Consider the following 18,353-nt stretch of genomic DNA (forward strand, 5'->3'; position numbering starts at 1 on the left):
CAGAGAGAGAGAGAGAGAGAGAGAGAGAGAGAGAGAGAGAGAGAGAGAGAAACAGAGCAAGCCCTTATCCTTATATCACAATATGTGAGTTAGAAACAGGAGAATCAAGGTAAGAATGGTTAAGAGCTATGCACGCGGCTCAGAATGGGTATAGTTGTGCTAGTCTAAAGAAACATGACTGATAGAATGTATACACAGTTACTAGACTAGCTTATGTAATACAGGCCAGGGAGTCTAACATGGCTGCCTGCATACTGGAGAGGATGAGAACCCAGTAGCTGCTCAACCCATGAAACTGGATGCTTCTAGTGGTCCTAGTCCATCACTGAATGCCTGGTAACACAGCTGAGATTTGCAGTATCTAATCCACTTTGGAAGGCTGAAGAATGGGTAGTCTGACATGTGATGCATGTACTCGCTTAGGAGACAGAGGCAGGCAAGAGACCCTGCGTTTTCCTTAGATCTCTATCTATCCTGGTTGCTAGGCGAAGGTGCTACCTACTGTCTTTCTCTCTCAGTTAAAGCTCTCTGGAAACACCCTCACATACCTAGAAGTGTGTCTCCTAGGTGACTCCAGACAACCAAGATCAACCATCACAAAAACCCAATGACCAATACACAGGAAAAAGGAGTCAACGTAGCAAATCCACAGAAGAACATACATTACAACCACTTTGATGCCACCAGGCCAGCATGACCATGGCCATGAAGACTGAGTTGGACCACACTAGGTGTCTAGCAGGATGGAGGCAACTTAACTCACATCTGTCTCATGTGGACTGGTGTGGACGATGGCATGGGAATGTTTAGCACAGTGTGCCTCGTGGTTCAGGACCTCCAGCCGTGTCTAACGCACACAAAGATGTCTATCTGCCCCTCTGAAAAAATATGGACTAGAATATTCATAAGAGTGCTATTTTTAATAGGTACACCCACGGAATTAGTGTGTGTGTGTGTGTGTGTGTGTGTGTGTGTGTGTTCTCGCAAATGCAGGCACACACAGGCTCCCAGGACAATCTGTAGGAGTCTATTCTCCTTCTACCACATGAGTTCTAGGGATCAAAGTCAGGCGTCCAGGCTTCACACCAAGCCCCTTTATTCGCTGAGCCATCCCGCAGGCTCAAAATGACTATTTTTGACAACTTCAAACTGGAAATTTATCTTTCAGGACTAGAATGGACAAATCAAAGCTGGTGTGTTCACACATAGAATGCTACACAGCAGTGAGAAGTGGTGATGGGCGATCACACTCAACGTCTTGGGAGAATCTCATGAACTGAATAAGCCGAGTGAGAGGGTGTGTTCACACCGTTTGCTTCCCCTTATAGCAGTCACAGACAAAACTTGTCTATGATACTAGAAGACAGGTGGATGGTTGCTCTGGAGATGAGAGAGCCAGAAGGCAGTGCTGGGGTTTCTGTAGCATGGTAAGGTGTGTTTGCATCTTCAAGAAGTACAGTTTACTCTGACGTGCTCAGTTTCAGAGCGTTCATTGAGATGTACATGCCTGGGTGTGATTATTTTTAAATAATAGTTCTTTATTGTGTGTTTGCATGTCTGTGCCATGGCTTGTATGTGGAGGTCCGAGTACAACCCACAGGAGTTGGTTACTCTTCTTCTATGTGGGGCCCAAGTATCAAATCCAGATGGTCAGGCTTGGAGGCAGGTGCTCTTACCTACTAAACTGACAGTTCCTCTGTAGTTATTTCCACAAGAAATTGAAAAATTGAATGGATGGGCTGAGATATAGCTCCTTGGTAGAGAATGTGACTAACACACACAAGGCTCTGGGTTCTAGTCTCAGCACTAGATGGAAAGATAAAAAGGGGTTAGGGGTGCTAAAGCGATTGTCCAGTGGTTAAGAGCACTTGTTCTTGCAGAGGATTTTCGTTTGATTTCCAGAACCCACATGGTGGCTAACAACCATCTTGTAACTCCAGTTCTCGGGTGTCTAACACTTCTGGCCTTTGGGGGTATTGCGTGTATGTGGGACACATACATGTAGGCAAACAGTCATACATGTAAAATAAAACAAATATAACTTTAAAAATTGTTACATTAGACAAAAATGCTAAGAATAATCTGGAATCATGGACGTGGAGGTGGTTCCTATTTCTGCCTGCCCTCCTTTTGCCTGTGGAGGGACAGCCAACCTAGAATCCAGGACCTGCAACCTGAGCTGGGGCCTCCAAAACATCCCCTAGCTCAGCATCCTTCACTACCCTTATCTATAGACGATGAGAGCTGGAGGAGAAGACAACATGTATGCAAAGGGTTAGCAGAGTCCTCAACCTTACCCTGGCCACGAGCAGGGAGGTAGCCGAGGCCCAGCTGCTCTCAGAAGCAGATGGGGTCATCTGCCCTGCACCTGGTGTGCAGTGAGGTGTTCTGATGACATCACCAGCTCTCTCTGAGCCAGAGGCAGCCTGCAAGGTTCCTACAATACCCCCAACTCCATACTCATTCTAACGACACATGCTCAATCTTTCTCGAAAGTGATTACAATTCCTAAATGAGCGAACAAAAATAAACTTCTTCATTAACTAGAGAATTAAAAAAAAAAAAAGAAGCCACCACCTGAGCAGAACGTGCATCAGCTCACAGCATATGCTGGGTAATTACTGTCTCTGCAGATGGCTCTGTTCAGCGCCGTGACTATGGTGGGTGGGGTGGTAAGAAACTGTGCTGCTTTGGGGCAGGATTCCCAAAGGGTGTTTTCCAGAGCACTGGGCCTCCAGTGGGACTAGTTCCACAAGATGACAATCCCATGCTTTGCTATATTTGGGGAGGCCCTGACATAAATGTAATCAGATGCGTCCTAGGCTGCGGGACTTCTCAGGGACTTCAGCAGGCAGTGGGACTGAGGAGTCGCCAAGACAGGGGCTGAGCGCTTGGTCACGCGATGCTTTCTGGTTTGTGGAGGGTCTGGTGAGTATTGTTTCCTAGAACCCACAGTGGAAAACATTGACTGACACGGACTCAAACTTGGTTCAGAAGTTAGGAGATCTTCATTATCTGTCAGGGGACCTTGAATGACCTCTTCCTGTCTCTGAGCCCCAGTTAATTGGAAGGAAAGGACTTGAAGAAGAGCAGGCATAAGGATTTGGCAGAGTGTGGGAAAGGGATTTGAAAAGCTGTCTTAACTTGTGTGTGTGTGTGTGTGTGTGTGTGTGTGTGTGTGTGTGTGTGTGTGTGAGAGAGAGAGAGAGAGAGAGAGAGAGAGAGAGAGAGAGAGAGAGAGAGAGAGAGAGATATCTCTTCCTGGCCTTGAGCTCACCAAGTAAGCTACCCAGGACTCTACCTGACCTGTGTCCCCAGGAGTGGGTTAGAAGTGCATGCGCCTTTGTGTGGGCTCTGGGGATCGAACTCAGGACCTCGTGCTTGCAAGGCAGGCCCGTTGCTGACTGAGCCGTCTCCCCAGTGTCCCCTGCTCTTGCATTTCAGCCTTGCTGTTAGACAACGCCACTTGTTTGTACACAGGACAGAGGCTGTCCACAGCTTTCCCAATGACTGTCGCTTCCCTCTTTTGCTAAATGAATCTTGGGTTTTCTCACATGGAAACAGGCTTAGGAATAACGTATCTTCTGCGTCATTTTGTGGAGCCTTATGAGTCAGACCTTTCCAATCACAGAAAAGAGATTTTTCTGGGACTCCCAGGAAAGATATTCATCTCTAATGGACAGAGACACTGAAGGAGAAACCTCTCTTTCTAAAATTATTTTTTTTCTGGTTAAAAGCTGAGTATAGGAAGATGAAATGACTGGAGCTGTGGCATCATCTTTTGACTATGAGTACGAGAATCAGCACGCTGAGGAGCCACAGAGAAAGGACAGGAGTTTGGACACCCTTGGCTTGATGACCTGGTGTTTGCACCGCCTGGCTTTGATTGTCCCTGTGTCTGTCAGCAGCAGCTTGATTTGCTGTTAATGGTGCAAAGAAACTCACCAACAGCGGGTGTCTGTCGCTGCCCTCCACTGCTCCGCTTCCTCCTTTGTAAGGAGCCCTGTCCCACAGTTTGTTAACAAGCACAGCCCAGGACAGACAGGACAGCAGCAGGGGACAGCAGAGAACTGAGACTGTGGGGACAACACAGTGGAAGCTTGCCCTTTGCTCTGCTGTGCTCCTTCCTGGGCTGGGTAATTCCATCTCCGTCAGCAGCCATGTTGTTTGGCGAATGCTAACTGGTCTCTCTGAGCCACACTGTGGTATCAAGCACCGAGATTCCAGTGGTTAAATCAGCAAAGGTTTCTTTATAGTTCATAGGAAGTTTGTTGTTGGTCCATGGGCTCTGGGATGTTCTCTTCCCATGCCGTGATTCTGGTGAAGTCCACATCCTTTCTTTAAGACAGGATCTCTAGGTCCTGGGACTCAGCAATTAGCTTAGTCTGATTGGCTAGTGAGTCCCAGGGATCCTCCTGTTTGCCCCTCCCAACACTGGAACACACACACATGCCACCATCCGGGGCCTTTTTTGTATGGGTGCCTGGGATAGCAGGCACTTGTTCAGCAAACATCTCCCTGACCAGGATGTCTCACAGGGCATCGTCAGTCAGGAAATGCGGTGGAGGTAGGGCAGCAGCGGAGCAGAGGGACAGGTCACTTTGCATCTTCAGTCAGAAAGTGGAGAACCAGGGAGGCTGGGGCTGAGCTCCTTCTCTTTTTATGTAGCCAGGGACCCCGTCTAGGGACCAATGCTGCCAACCGTCGGGGAGTCTTCTTGCCTCAATTAACTTAATGTGGAAAGCCCCTAGCAGGCGTGCCCAGGCTCTGCCAAGTTGACGGTGTGTGCTTCAGCATGCCCCGTCAGAATCTGGGCAGTACCAGGCAGCCAGCCTCCCCCAAGAGTGCCTTCTGCTTCCCTTGCAGTCTGCACCCCAACGCCTCAACACCCAAGAGATGTGTTGGCAACTAGAAGTTTCTGGATCCTTTTGCTATTACTTGTGTGCTAAGATAATGGTTTTCATGGCAGAACAAAACAGTGTGTCCCTGCTTAAGAGAAGGTAATGGAGTCTGATAAGCCAGACTATGACGTGATTTCTTTGTGGGTCTAGCTGCCAGCAGCCAGCGAGGAGGTGTCCACCACAGATTTATTACGTGTTAGGACCACAATAAGATGATTTAAGGCCCCTGATCTGCCTGCCTCCAAGAAACTGTAACAAAGACTCGCCCATCTCAGCAATTTGCCAGCGTTTGAATGAGGCACAGGAGCGGTTTCTCAGGCTGGGTTGGGGATGGGGGGTGAGATCTGAGAACAGGGGTTCTGTGAGCTTCAGAGTAGTAGGAAAGTGCTCCAGAAGCTGCTGATTTGATGGTTTGTCGGGCGTGTGTGTGTGTGAGTGTAGGGCATCAGGTGTAGTCCTATGAGGGACCATAGAGAGGAGGACAGTGGGAACCTGAACGTCACAGTTGAAAGTGGGCCCCCGAGATAGTTGAGTCTGTTAGCGCTGACATCTACAGCTGGGCAGCCGACAGGGTGCTAAGAGTGACTCCTGTCTTAAAGGGAAAATGGGAGGATTATTAGTGGTAACCTCAGTCTAGCCTTCCTGCCTCATCTGAGCACCCCGAGATCAACAGTGGCAGCCCTCACTTTGTGTTGCATGGATGTGTCTGAGTGGGGATACTGTTTGAGGTGTACATGTCTTTCTCTGACCCCCTTCCCTGTGTGTGTGTGTGTGTGTGTGTGTGTGTGTGTGCGTGTGCGCGTGCGTGTGTGTGTGTGTGTGTGTGTGTGTGTGTGTATAAGGACCTTCACAGAGCCGTGTGTTAACCTTAGTGTGACCCAAAACACTGAGGACTTGGGGATTTAGCGCAGTTCAGAGGACACTTGTATGCAGTATTCATGAAGCTTGGGCTTTGATCCCGGCACCGAAAAACAAATCTTTTCAAAAGGAAAAGATGGTGTACAATGGTAATCTCAGCACTCAGGAGGCTGAGGCAGGTGGATTATGATGTACTTGATGCCAGCCTATTTCAAAACAAAAGCAAACGAATGAGGCCTCTGGCGTGTGTGTGTGTGTGTGTGTGTGTGTGTGTGTGTGTGTGTGTGTGTTGGGGGGTGCTCTGGGTTTGTAACACTGCTTCTCAAAGCATTTGGGGCTGTTAAGGGGAAAGGTCACGAGCATGAGGGAGGGCCTTGCAGAAACCCCACCCTGGAGCTAACTCTACTTTGATCTAGTTTTATGCTTCGGGAAGGAGGTTTGTGGGTCTAGGCTGTACCCCAGGGACTCTCAGCTAACAGTAACAGCAGGGTAGGAACATTTTCTGAGTTCTTCTTGCTGAGCAAGGTGCAGGGAAGCAGGCCGATTTTCTTAGATTGTGAGGCATCAGGGGCTCAGGAGAGCTGGGTGTGGTGGGACACAGCCTGCAATCCCAGCAGTTAGGAGGTGAGACAAGAGAATCTGGGGTTCAAGGTTCCCCCTACAGAAGGAGTTTGAGGCTAGCCTGGGCTGTTGGAGAGACGGCTTTTTTGGTAAAGGTTTTCTGTGGAGTGTGTAGACGTAAGTTCGGATCCCCAGAGCCCACATGAAGCCAGTGGAGCAGGTCCTCTGGGATTCCAGTACTCCTACTGTGAAATGGGAGGTGGGAACAGGAGAATTCCCGAAGCTCACCAGCCAGAGAGCTGTGTGCAAAGCTGAACAAGATACTCTGCCTCGAACAACAAGGAATATGAGGACCAACACCCCAGACTGCCCTCTGGCCTTCACACACTCACTGCGAGCAGTACATACCTGCCTGTACTCACACAAAGGGACATGCATGTACACACACACACACACACACAGAGTTACACACTCACACACAATTTCACACACACTCACACACAGTCACACACACAATCACAGACACACACACACACACACACACACACATATGATGAAAGATAAAAATCTAAACAGTATGTGTGTATGTGTCTCATAAAACTGGAAAAGGCATGGTGAGGGGAAGGAAGGGCCTTGGGTGTAATAAATGGGAGAGGAGGCAGAAATGACAACATGATAGGAAAGTGGAAGAGAGTCATTGGGGGAAGAAAGGAAGCCAGCTGAGTCCAGGGAAGGGCACGAGGAGGTCACCAAGTAACATACAGTGACACGCATGTATGAAGAGACCGTGGTAGAACCCGTTGTTTTGGATACCAACCTAAAATACGTTTTTAAAGAAAAACATTGAGGAAAATAAGGGGCGGAGTGGGGCAGGAGCTCAAGGGAAGTGACCCAGCTTTCCACAACTGTGAGTACAGGGCTAATGTTACATTCCATGTGAGGGATAACACAACCCTGTGGAGCCCCCGACTGCGGTGATCTCAGACATAAGGAGCACTTGGGCAGACAGGGAAGGGGCCGTCTAAATGAGGGAGAGCCAAGCCTTCCTTTTAGAGTGTCCAGATACTTCTGAAGGAGTCAAAGACCAAGAAGGTCTTGGAGAGCAGAGCGAGTGTCACATGAGGTGATGTCTTGCCTTTTGTAACCTCACACAGATGCTGGCCCTTTGCAGAGCTGGAGCAGAGGCAGGACGGCAGCTTCCTGAGCTAGGAAAGCAACCATTTCTGAAAGAAGAGAGAAAGTAGGAAAGAGCATTTTAGGGATGGGAAGAGGACAGGAATACGGGCTTCCGGGAGAGAAGTGTTAGGAGACCCTGTCCCTGGCTGGCCACCTGCTCAGGCTGCAGTCCTCTGCCGCATGGTCTGTCTGCTCCACACAGCTCTCCTCTGTGACGTGAGAATGGCCTATTCCCTCTCTGGAGCCAGCTTGACCTGTGGCTCAGTGGAGCGAGGACAAGGACAAGTGCCATGCCACCTGTGTTCATCACAGCTGCATACCCGCTCCAGCTGGCTGCAGAAGGTCACCGTGGCAGGCAGTGCAGGGAGCCACACAGAGACAGAGGGCAGACCCTGCTGTCTCCATCACTTGGGCACCCCTTGAAGATGGAGGCCCGGGCTCCTCAGCAGGCTAGGGGCCCTTGAGAGTGAGGGTGTGACTCCACCAGATTACTAAGTGGCTGAGGATTGGAGCTGTTCCCTGGGCACACAATATCATTTGTTCTCCATCTTAGCTGTGTAGAAATAAATGGCACCCTCTGTAGTAAGAGGGGTGATTGTGCCCATCTGCACTGGGCTCCACTTGGGCCTGGTTAAGGCCATGGCTGGAGTGCCCTGTTTTGATCATCTTTCCTAAAGCAAGTTTTGAAAAGCTTGACACTCTCCCCTCTCTTCCTTACTCGGGGTCTGAGTTCTTGGTGGGACAGATGACATCATCTTCTGTTTTGTCTTCTGATTGGCCCTTAGTGCTGGGAGGAGACCCTCCACCACTCAGTAGCTTATGCTTCAGTCTGTGAGAATCTAAGCCACAGACCCAGGCCTGACAAAGGTGCAAGGATTTCTGGGTAATGTAGTAACCTGTCTCCCTGCAATGCTTCTCTTGGTGGGAGCATACTTCAACTCCCAAAGCAGCCTCCATGAGGTCTTCTTTCCTCAGACCCAGGGATGTTGAGAGCACCCTGCAATTACAGGTGCTTTTGTTTTTGTGTTTGCTTTTGTAGCTGGACACAAGCTAGAGAGATTTTAGACAGGGCAGATTGCTTCAAACACAAAACCTGGTTTTGGTAAGATGCTGTCTGACTTTGCTGTGGAGGTCGCTTTTTCCCCTCTTGATGAGGCTGGGGCTGGGGCCCCTGCAAGATGCTCATGGAAAACACCAAGGCCTCTCATGGTCAAATGCCTCTGGCCCATCCAGTTGCCTTAGCCCCAGCCCCAGGCCCAGGATGCTGAGGATCAAATTCAGGGCTTCATGCATGCTAAGCAAGTACTAATTAATTTAGCTGCACCCCCAGCCTGTCTTTCCATGGTACTTTTTTTTTTACATATATATGTATGTGGGGTGGATACATATGTGTGTGAGTACAGGTGTGTATGCAGGCGTACATGCACGTGTGCGTGTGTGTGTGTGTGTGTGTGTGTGTGTGTGTGTGTGTTTGTGTGTAGGCAGAGAATGATGTGGAGTGTCTTCCTCCACTGTTTGCCACCTGACATGTTGAGGCAGGGTCTCTCACTTGAATCCAGAACTCACTGATGCAATCAGTTTAGCTCCCCAGCTGCTCTGGAGACTTCTCTCTCTCTGACTCCCCGGAGCTCTGGACTCACAGGCAGGCGGCCACGTCCACTGAACACTGACGTGGGTTCTGGTGTCCAAGCCCTGGTCCTCATACTGTACCTGCTGTGCTGTCTTCTCAACCCCCTTCCACCTCAATGGAGATGTGTGTCGGGAGCCTGGGAGAAGACTCTGTGGTAAGTGGGGGCAAGATCTCCCGTGTGTTGGTCTCCAAGTGGCTGGTGATGTTCATAAGTGAAGGTGCATCACTAATTTCCTTAATTATCTGTGCTGAAGAGAGGGAGATGTGGGGATAATACAAGGAGCCATTCAACACTGGGATGAAGCACAGAGGGAAAATAACAGTTATTAAGGACTAATTCAGACAGGATAAGAGACCTGCCCAGGCTTACCCTCACAGTTGATACCCAGTCCAGGACTAGAGTCTCCCCCTCTCAATGTGTGCTTGAATATCTTTTACCTGACTCTCAGCAGCAACGGTGATGATAAACTCAAAAGCCATGGTGCATAATCTAAGCCCTTCACAGGCCCTCACTCTTCTATCCTCACAGAAGCCCGGAAGCAATAGGCTGGGGAGTTTGCCTATTTGCAGATGGATGATGTAAGGATAATTCAGTTCACACATTCCCCAAGCTCCCACTAAGCTCTGTTCTGGGAGGAGCAGTAGGGACAGGAAAAGGGAACACTAAGAAGTTGAGGGTCCTGGCCCTAGGATAGCTCAGTGGGAAATGCATGCAGTGGAGTGATGGTGGGGACAGAGGCCACACTCAGGGGCCACTGGCGGGGCAGAACCAGAGTGGGATGGGAGGAGCTGAGCCATCTTCCCCAAGGAGGGAGGCACAGTAGGCATCGTGTGGAGATGAGGTGGGAGATGAAGGGTGTGTAGGCCGTGTATGTAACAGCAGCATGTGTGCCACAGAGAGGAAGGAGATGATGTGGGTAGTTGGGAGAGAAAGTTGCAACCTGAAATGTCCCAGGCTGGGAAACTACATGGCTGTGTCTGGATCCTGACTTCTCTCCCTTACCAGCTGTGTGACTGAGGGTGAGCTACTGATGCTCCTGGGCCTATGCTTTCTCTCTGTAATATTAGGATGATAACCTCAAGTGCTCCTGAGGACAAAAGGAGTGAAGGCATGAAAAGCATAGAGGGAGCTTTCCAGATCATCATCATCACCACCACCATTACCATAATCATCACCACCACCATCATCATCACCACCATCATTATCACCATCATTATCACCACCATCATCACCACCACCATCACCACCATCATCATCACCACCATCATTATCACCACCATCATCACCATCATTATCACCACCATCATCATCACCACCACCATCACCATCATCATCATCACCACCACCATCACCACCATCATCACCACCACCATCACCACCATCATCATCACCATCATCACCACCATCATCTTCACCATCATCACCACCACCATCATCACCATCATTATCACCACCATCATCTTCATCACCACCATCATCATCACCACCACCACCATCATCTTCACCATCATCACCACCACCACCATCATCACCACCATCATCTTCATCACCACCATCATCACCACCACCACCACCATCATCTTCACCACCATCATCACCACCATTACCATCACCATCACCCACTTTTATTTCCATCATCATCTGAACCACCAACTCAGAAGTCTGAAGGATACTTAGCATGGAGAAGAGGGTTCTGGGAAAATCTTCACAGAAGCTCTGACACTAGAATTGGTCTAAAGCAATGGCACTTTGCCAAGGTATGGTAGTTTGAATGAAAATGGCCCCCCATAGGCTCATATGGAGTGGCACTATTAGGAGGTGTGACCTTGTTGGAGTAGGTGTGGCCTTATTGGTGGAAGTGTGTCATGGGAGGTGGCCTTTGAGGTTTCAGAAGCTCAAGCCAGGCTCAGTGGCTCACTTGCGCTTCCTGATGCCTGTGGATCAGATGTAGAACTCTCAGCTACCTATCCAGCACTATGTCTGCCTATATGCTGCCAAGCTCCCTGCCATGGTGACAATGAACTAACCTGAACTGTAAGCCAGCCCCAGTTAAATATTTTTCTCATAAGAGTTGCTGTGGTCATAGTGTTTCTTAGAAACCCTAACTAAGGCACAAGGTAAAGAATCTCTTGCTTCAAAGAGGGAAGTTGATCCATCGGAAAGGAAAAGGGTGGAAGCAGAGGTGTGTCCAGGATGGCAAAATCATCAAATCATTATGCTCCCTGAAGTGTGGATCCTAAGAGAACTAAATGAAGATACATGGAATTGTTTCCAGACAAAGTGTTCCTGGAAGATTGAGTTTTAAGGGAGGTGACATGAAAGGACTTTGGTGGCCAATGTGTTGAAGATGATCAATGGTAGGTTTTGCACAGAAGGTCAAGACAAATGGTCAAGGCTGAAGCTAAGACAGGTGTTTTGTTCAAGACCTAGATCACTGTGAGGCTACTGAGTCCCAGAGAAATGTGGACCCCAAGCCCAGGAAAGAGTTTAGGAGCATGAGGAGAGATGTTTGGGCCTCAAATGCCTGAGTGATGGCCTCTGGACAGTTGGACCCAGACTCTTAGAATTCCAACACCCAGAACTAGCTGCTCTGCTGCTCTGTAGACATGTATGATCTGTGATCTGGTATAGCATACCAGTGTGGCTCTATGAATTTGAGGCAGGACACCGTAACTACAACAGGAACTATAGGATCTGCAGGCCAGTACACTGGTCTTAGGCTTGATGTGGTTACTTATCAAGTTCTGTGTCCCTGGCAAGTTTCTCTGAGCTTCAGTTCTTTGGGGTTGTAAAATAAGAACAATAGTAGCTACTTGACAGAGGTGTGTGTGTGTGTGTGTGTGTGTGTGTGTGTGTGTGTGTGTGTGTAGGCCAGAGGTCAACATCTGGTTTCTTCCCCTATCACTCTCCACTTTATTTTCTGAGATAGGGTCTCCTACTGGATCTGGAGCTTTTGATTCTGCAGAACTGACAGGACGTCAAGCACCAGGAATCCAATCATCCTGCATACCACTCTTGCCCCCCAGTGCTCCCACCCCCAATGATGGTATTACAGCTATGCTCTGTACCTGGGTTTTATGTAGGTGCTGGGAATCTGAACTCTCATCATCACGCTCACAGCAAGCACTTTACAGACTGAGTCATCTCCTCAGCTCCTTGACATAATGAATGACATAATGAACGATCTCCCAGCATCCTCTGGTGGCATTGATCTTGCAGTCTCCTTACTCCACCCCTCCACTCCCACTGTTCAAATTCTCTCTGCCCTAGGCTGAGTACTCAGGGACTCAGGACTCCCAAGATAGATTGCCAGTGAGCAGAGGTTTCCATACCATCCAGGTCCTCTTCCATTTAACCTTTTCCTCTGTGGAAACATCTAGTCACTCACCTTTTACTTTTTGAGATGCCCTAGTCCCACAATAGAATCAGAAAGGACTCTATGTGGGCTGGAATCTGACCTTCAAAGAGGGATGAAAATGACCCTTACGGCCCCAGGACCCAGAATCTGTTTCAGTGTCCCACTGCCCTCCACGCCTGCCTGCTGGCTCTCAGCAGAGGGCTAGAAACGTATTCCATGGTCTATGATGAGAAAGTACTGCTGTGTGTGCTGCCAATCAGCTTCTGGGGTAGAGAAAACAGCCCAGATGCTCCATCTTCCTGCAGATCACCTTTGGCTCCTGCTGCTGCCCAGGTCCTAGAGCTCTTTGAAATGGTGTGGGGACTGAATTGTCGGGGGGAACCTGCTGCTCAGACCACAGCAGCTGTCCCAGGCTGGTGCCCTTGGCTTCATTTCTCTCCATCATGCCTCCTCATCCTTCCTTTGCTAGGATGCCAAACCAGGTATGACCCTTCCACCCACTCATGCTTGGGAGCCAAACCTAGTGTCTCCCCTCTGCTCTTGCCTCCTGGAAATCAAACCTACAGGGAGCATCCAGGGCTCGTCCTCTGTAGAAACTGATTTTTCTCTAGAAGTGATGAGCTCAGGTCAACTGCTGTCAACTTGATAATTAGTTATTTTTCTTGCCACTGTAACAAAATATCCGACAAGAAGAAGCTTAAGGGAGAGAGGGTTTCTGTTGGTTCATCACACCAGTGAACACACGGGGGCATGAGTGAAGGTAGCTGGTCACATTGCGTCCACAGTCAGGAAGCTAGACATGAAGAGGAAGTGGAATGGGGTTATAGAACTTCAAGACCCATCCCTAGCGATCCACTTCCTCCAGGAAGGCTTCACCTCATAACAGTTCCACAACCTTCCCAAAACCGGGCCACCAGCTGGAGAGCAAATGTTCAAACACATGTAAACCACAACCCTTGGTTAATACCAGGCATTGTTTAGTTTTTGAACAATGGATGACTTGCGTTCAAAAATTGTGGACATATGAGTGGGATCTAGCCCAAGGTTATGGGTTCCTTGGGTAGAGCTGCCTTGAGTAATTTCCATCTGTGTCCTGCTCCCTGTGATCCTGTGTCCCCATATTATTATCTTCTCCCCATGCACCCCCTATTCTGATAAGAACTCCAGGCATACCAGGTTAGGGACTGTGGGGTCTGAATGGGCAGTGCCCCCCCCCCATAGACTCACATATTTGAACACGTGGTCCCCAGTAGGTGGCGCTGTTGCAGGAGGCTATGGAACCTTTAGGTGGTGCAGCCTTGCAGGAAGGACATTCCTAGGGGCAGGGTTTGATTGTTTATAGACTTGACCTACTTCCAGTTTACTCTCTTTGCTTTGTGTTTGTGTTTGAAAATGTGTTTCATGCTCCAGACACCTGCTGCCACCCCTCCTCTTCCATTTTGGATTCTTCCTGTGGAACCATAGCTAAAACTAATGCTTTCATCTATAAGTTGCTTTGGTCATGGTGTTTTATCACACCATGAAAAGTTCCTAGTGCCCACATTGATATAGCTTCCTCTTAACTCATTACGTGTGCAATGAACAACCCTTCCTTCAATAATGCCACAACCTAAAGTACTTCAGTGTTGTCCATTAGGGTACACAATTCAATACAGCTAAGACACGAAGGATGGTCTTTGGAAAAGGCTTTCCTTTGGAGAATGAAACACTGAATTGAAGCATGCTTAGTATTGACTTGATTACTCTGCTCTTAAACAGATTAGGATCCCTGCCTAGAGAATGGTGACACCCACAGTAGGCTGTGTCCTCCTACATCAATTAACTTCATCATGGTGGTCTCTTATAAACATGCCCACAGGTAACTTGACCTAGACCAGTAGTTCTCAACCTTCCTAACGCTGCGACCCTTTAATACAGTTCCTCATGTTGTGGTGACCCCCAACCATAAAATTATTTTCATTGCTACTTTATAACTGTAATTTTGCTACTGTTATGGATCATAATGTAAATATCTGTGTTTTCCAATAGTCTTAGGTGACCCCTGTGAAAGGGTTGTTCTGCCCCCAGAGGGTTCATGACCCACAGGTTGAGAACCACTGACCTAGACAATCTTTCAGTGAGACTGTTTTCCCAGGTGATTCTAGGTGTTGTCAAACTGACATAAGTACCCACCACAGAGAGCAAATCCCAACGTGAACTTCTGAATGGACATTGCCCTTCAAACCTTAGCAGCTTCTCATAGCCAAAGACACCTTAACTCATCTAGTTATCCCAGACGTCTCTGCTGAGCCTAGGGTCATGTAATAACCACAGGAGTGAAGAGCTATAGATGTCTTTTGGGGTCTGCAATTTAACCTTTTTCTCTGAGTGAATGAGAACATTTAGGCTCAATAGGAGCCTCCTTTGGGGCCATGTCCCGGACTGGGGACACAGTCAGGCCCCTGCTGTGTTCTGCTACCTCAGTTTTCCACCACACCCTCTGACTTTCTGAACTCCTGTATGGCTCTCTTTGTACGGGAGAGGGCATGGTGTTTGAGAACTGGGGCCCACTGGGTGGGCTTCTCTGGAACTGTCACTCTCAGAGCGATGAGTGGTAGGACAAGAGATGAGAGGAATTCAGACGGAGCACGTGGGAGCCTGCTCTGCAGCAGAGCTGCGCTTGCCTCCGGGACACACATTTGTTCTAATCACATGCTGTATGCAGGGCTTGCTTTCTGAATTATGCACCTCCAAAGGGCCTTTCATCTTGCTGAGGGTTTGATGCCAGCCGGCCTGGCTGCCTGTGCTGGGCTCTCCTTCAGTTTCAGAGCCATCGGGGTGAGGAAGTGGGAGGGAGGGACGTGGACACCATAGACCTTTCCTTTTTGGAGATTTTTGCCTCTCATGAAGGCCTATTGGGGTATGGAGCATGGCTGATGGGAAGCCGGGCAGGAGGCTACTCTTTGCCCTATCAGTCTGGGATCTGGGAAGGGACCCACATGATAGTTTATCTGGAAGCCTTCCAGGAGTGCAGAGAAATCTAACTCCATCAGCTTAATTGAATTAAGATTTGTGAAGTTCAAGGATCCAGGGTCTCTGGAGAGTAGAATGGAAAACAGTTCAGACATCTCCTGGGCAAGGCAGATGGAGTGGGCACCAAGGGCCCAGGAGAGTTTCAAGGGGGCTTGTTCTGGGGCCAGAGCCAGGGGCAGCACCCCAAATAATCAGCCTCTGCTTTGCCACTTTCAGCAGAAGAAGAGCATCTGTGAAGGCAATGAGTATGTGTGAGCAGCTTCTGACTCATGGTTCCTGACTCCTGGTCCACACCCTTTGGAATTCCCTCCCTTTTGGCATGAGTGGGACTTGGTGAATGGCTTGTTTCTAACCAATGGAACCTCTCAAAAATGATGGTTGCAAAGACCTCCCACTCTGTTTTGCCTCATTTCCCTTTTTCTGAATGTACTCGAGGACATGAACCAGAGAGTTCCTTGTGACAAGAAGTTGAGGGCCCCAACAACTACCACCAGCCACCACTAGCCACCACCAGCCACCACCAGCCACCACCAGCCACCATCAGCCACCACCAGCCACCATCAGCCACCACCAGCCATGCCTACCAAGCAAGAAGTTGTAATTGCCAGTCCACCAGCTGTGGGGGATTCGAATCCTGCCAGTGACTCCAGAGCAAGCCAGGCATAGATCCTTTCCCACTGCCCCAGCGGACATCCTGACTGTGGTCAAGACGCTGAAGAGAGGACACAGCTAAGCTGCTGCCCAGGATTCCGAGCGACAACATCTGTCAGAAAGTAAATGTGTGCTTTTTTAAAGCTACTGAATTATATACTGGAGTAATACAGAGCAAGCCCTGATTCTGGGATCATGTTTAGGATTATAACACATTCAGCAGCATTGGGAATGAAAAGAAATTGTTAGTGTGGATTTGTAGACATATGTAAGTGCCTGAAATTACTTACCGGGCTAAGGTCACCTGATATGGCCTCGAGGAATTAAATCAAGCAGGTTGGAGGGGCCACAGCACAACTGAGGCTGTGACAATTTTATTGAGAGCAATCAGACCTTTTATACCTTTATCAGAAACAGAATATGATGGCAATTGCCAGGATCAATACCGTTGTAGTTGCCAGGATACAGTGAAATTTGCAAGCCATACAGGGTACACAAGATTAATGTCTAAGACCAATTGTCCTGTCAAGCCTTCATGCTTCCCTGACTACTAAGGAAACATTGAGAGGAGCACAAAGCTTCCTGAACGCTTCACTGCCTGAGGGAATGCATTGGTTTCTCAGGAACTGGAAGGCACGTTGTGCCCAGGAGCCACAGGCTGGCTGTAACCTGAAAAATCTGTGACGCATGCCTCTCAAGGCATCTAGGCCAGGACAACTCCATGGTTCCCTGAAGATATATGTATATGTATATTGTATGTATATGCGTATGTATACATGTTTCTCTCTCTCTCTCTCTCTCTCTCTCTCTCTCCATATATATATATATATATATATATATATATATATATATATATAGTGTGTGTGTGTGTGTGTATGGTGGGTGTTCATGTGTGTGCTCATATGTGGGAGTGCATGTGTTAGTGTGTGTGTGTGAGTGTGTGTGTGTGTGTGTGTGTGTGTGTGTGTGTGTGTGTGTGAGAGAGAGAGAGAGAGAGAGAGAGAGAGAGAGAGAGAGAGCACCAGAGGTCAACATCAGATGTCTTTCTTAATCACTTCTCTATGGTATGTTTTGAGGCAGGGTCTCTCACTGAGTCTGGAGTTTACCTTCTCAGCTGGACTGGCTACCCCACAAGCCACAGGGATCCTCTCATCCCTTCCCTGCAGCCCTGGAGCTGCAAATGTGCACACCTTACCTGGTTTTTTACTCAGGTTCTGGGTACCTGAATTTGCACCCTAGCCTTTACACAGATAGCATTTTGCCCCCTGAGCTATCCCCTCAGCCCCTCAGAGGCTTGTGTTTTATGAGCCAGCTGTATTTTAGAACATATGAGCACTGACTGACATTTTATTGTTACTTCCTTTATCAAGCACAACCCTTGGCCTGTGCTGCTTACTTGAGTTTTCTTAATCTTTACAATAATCCAGTGAGGCCTTTTAGTGGCTTCATCTTTCAGATTAGAAAGAAGAGGACAGAGAAGAAAATCACCTGCAGAGGTGGTAAGAGGTGGCTCTGGGATTTGAACCCAGGCAGTGTGGTTTCAGAAGGAAACAAGAAGGCATTCATTTGTGTAGAAGACACTCAGACATCCTTTGGGTCTTGGCTGTGGTCAGTTACTAGTCCCTGTTATGGAGGATCCAGTGGCTCTGAAGAGCCCATGAGTATGAAAATTACAGACCTTTACCCCATATACACATTCTAAAGGTATTGGGGGGACCCTTTGCCCTATATTCTCCCAGATAGGGAAAGCAGTTAAAGCAGACCCAGACTGTAAACATCTTGAACTGACACCCTGCAATCAGAGATTGTAAATCATGACTCCAGGGGTGCCCTCACAGGAGCTGAAAATCCTGACCCCAGGATGTACTTCCTGAGAGGGGGGTAGGGGCTTTCAGGGATAACCATGAAGGAGTGTGTAACCTTTTTCCTTCCCAAGTCCACAGTTAATTTAGTGGTCCATGGATGCAAGGCTGTTCTTGTAGCTCCTTGGACCCACATTTGTCTGATAGAGGCCATAGTGGGGTTTTTCACAAGGAATGGTGAGCTCTGGTGTCCACTAGGAAGTCAACAGGTTGCCCCTCCACATGTAGGGTCACTCAAGGCTTGAGGAGAGGCTTCAAGCCCCGTCCCTTAGGTCACCTAGGCCTGACAGTTTGAGGACCTTTTGGCCATCTTTAGGTCCTTTTTGTCCTTTCTTTCTCCAGG

Source organism: Peromyscus eremicus, chromosome 16_21 (assembly GCF_949786415.1).
Source record: "Peromyscus eremicus chromosome 16_21, PerEre_H2_v1, whole genome shotgun sequence".
Taxonomy (NCBI): Eukaryota; Metazoa; Chordata; class Mammalia; order Rodentia; family Cricetidae; genus Peromyscus; species Peromyscus eremicus.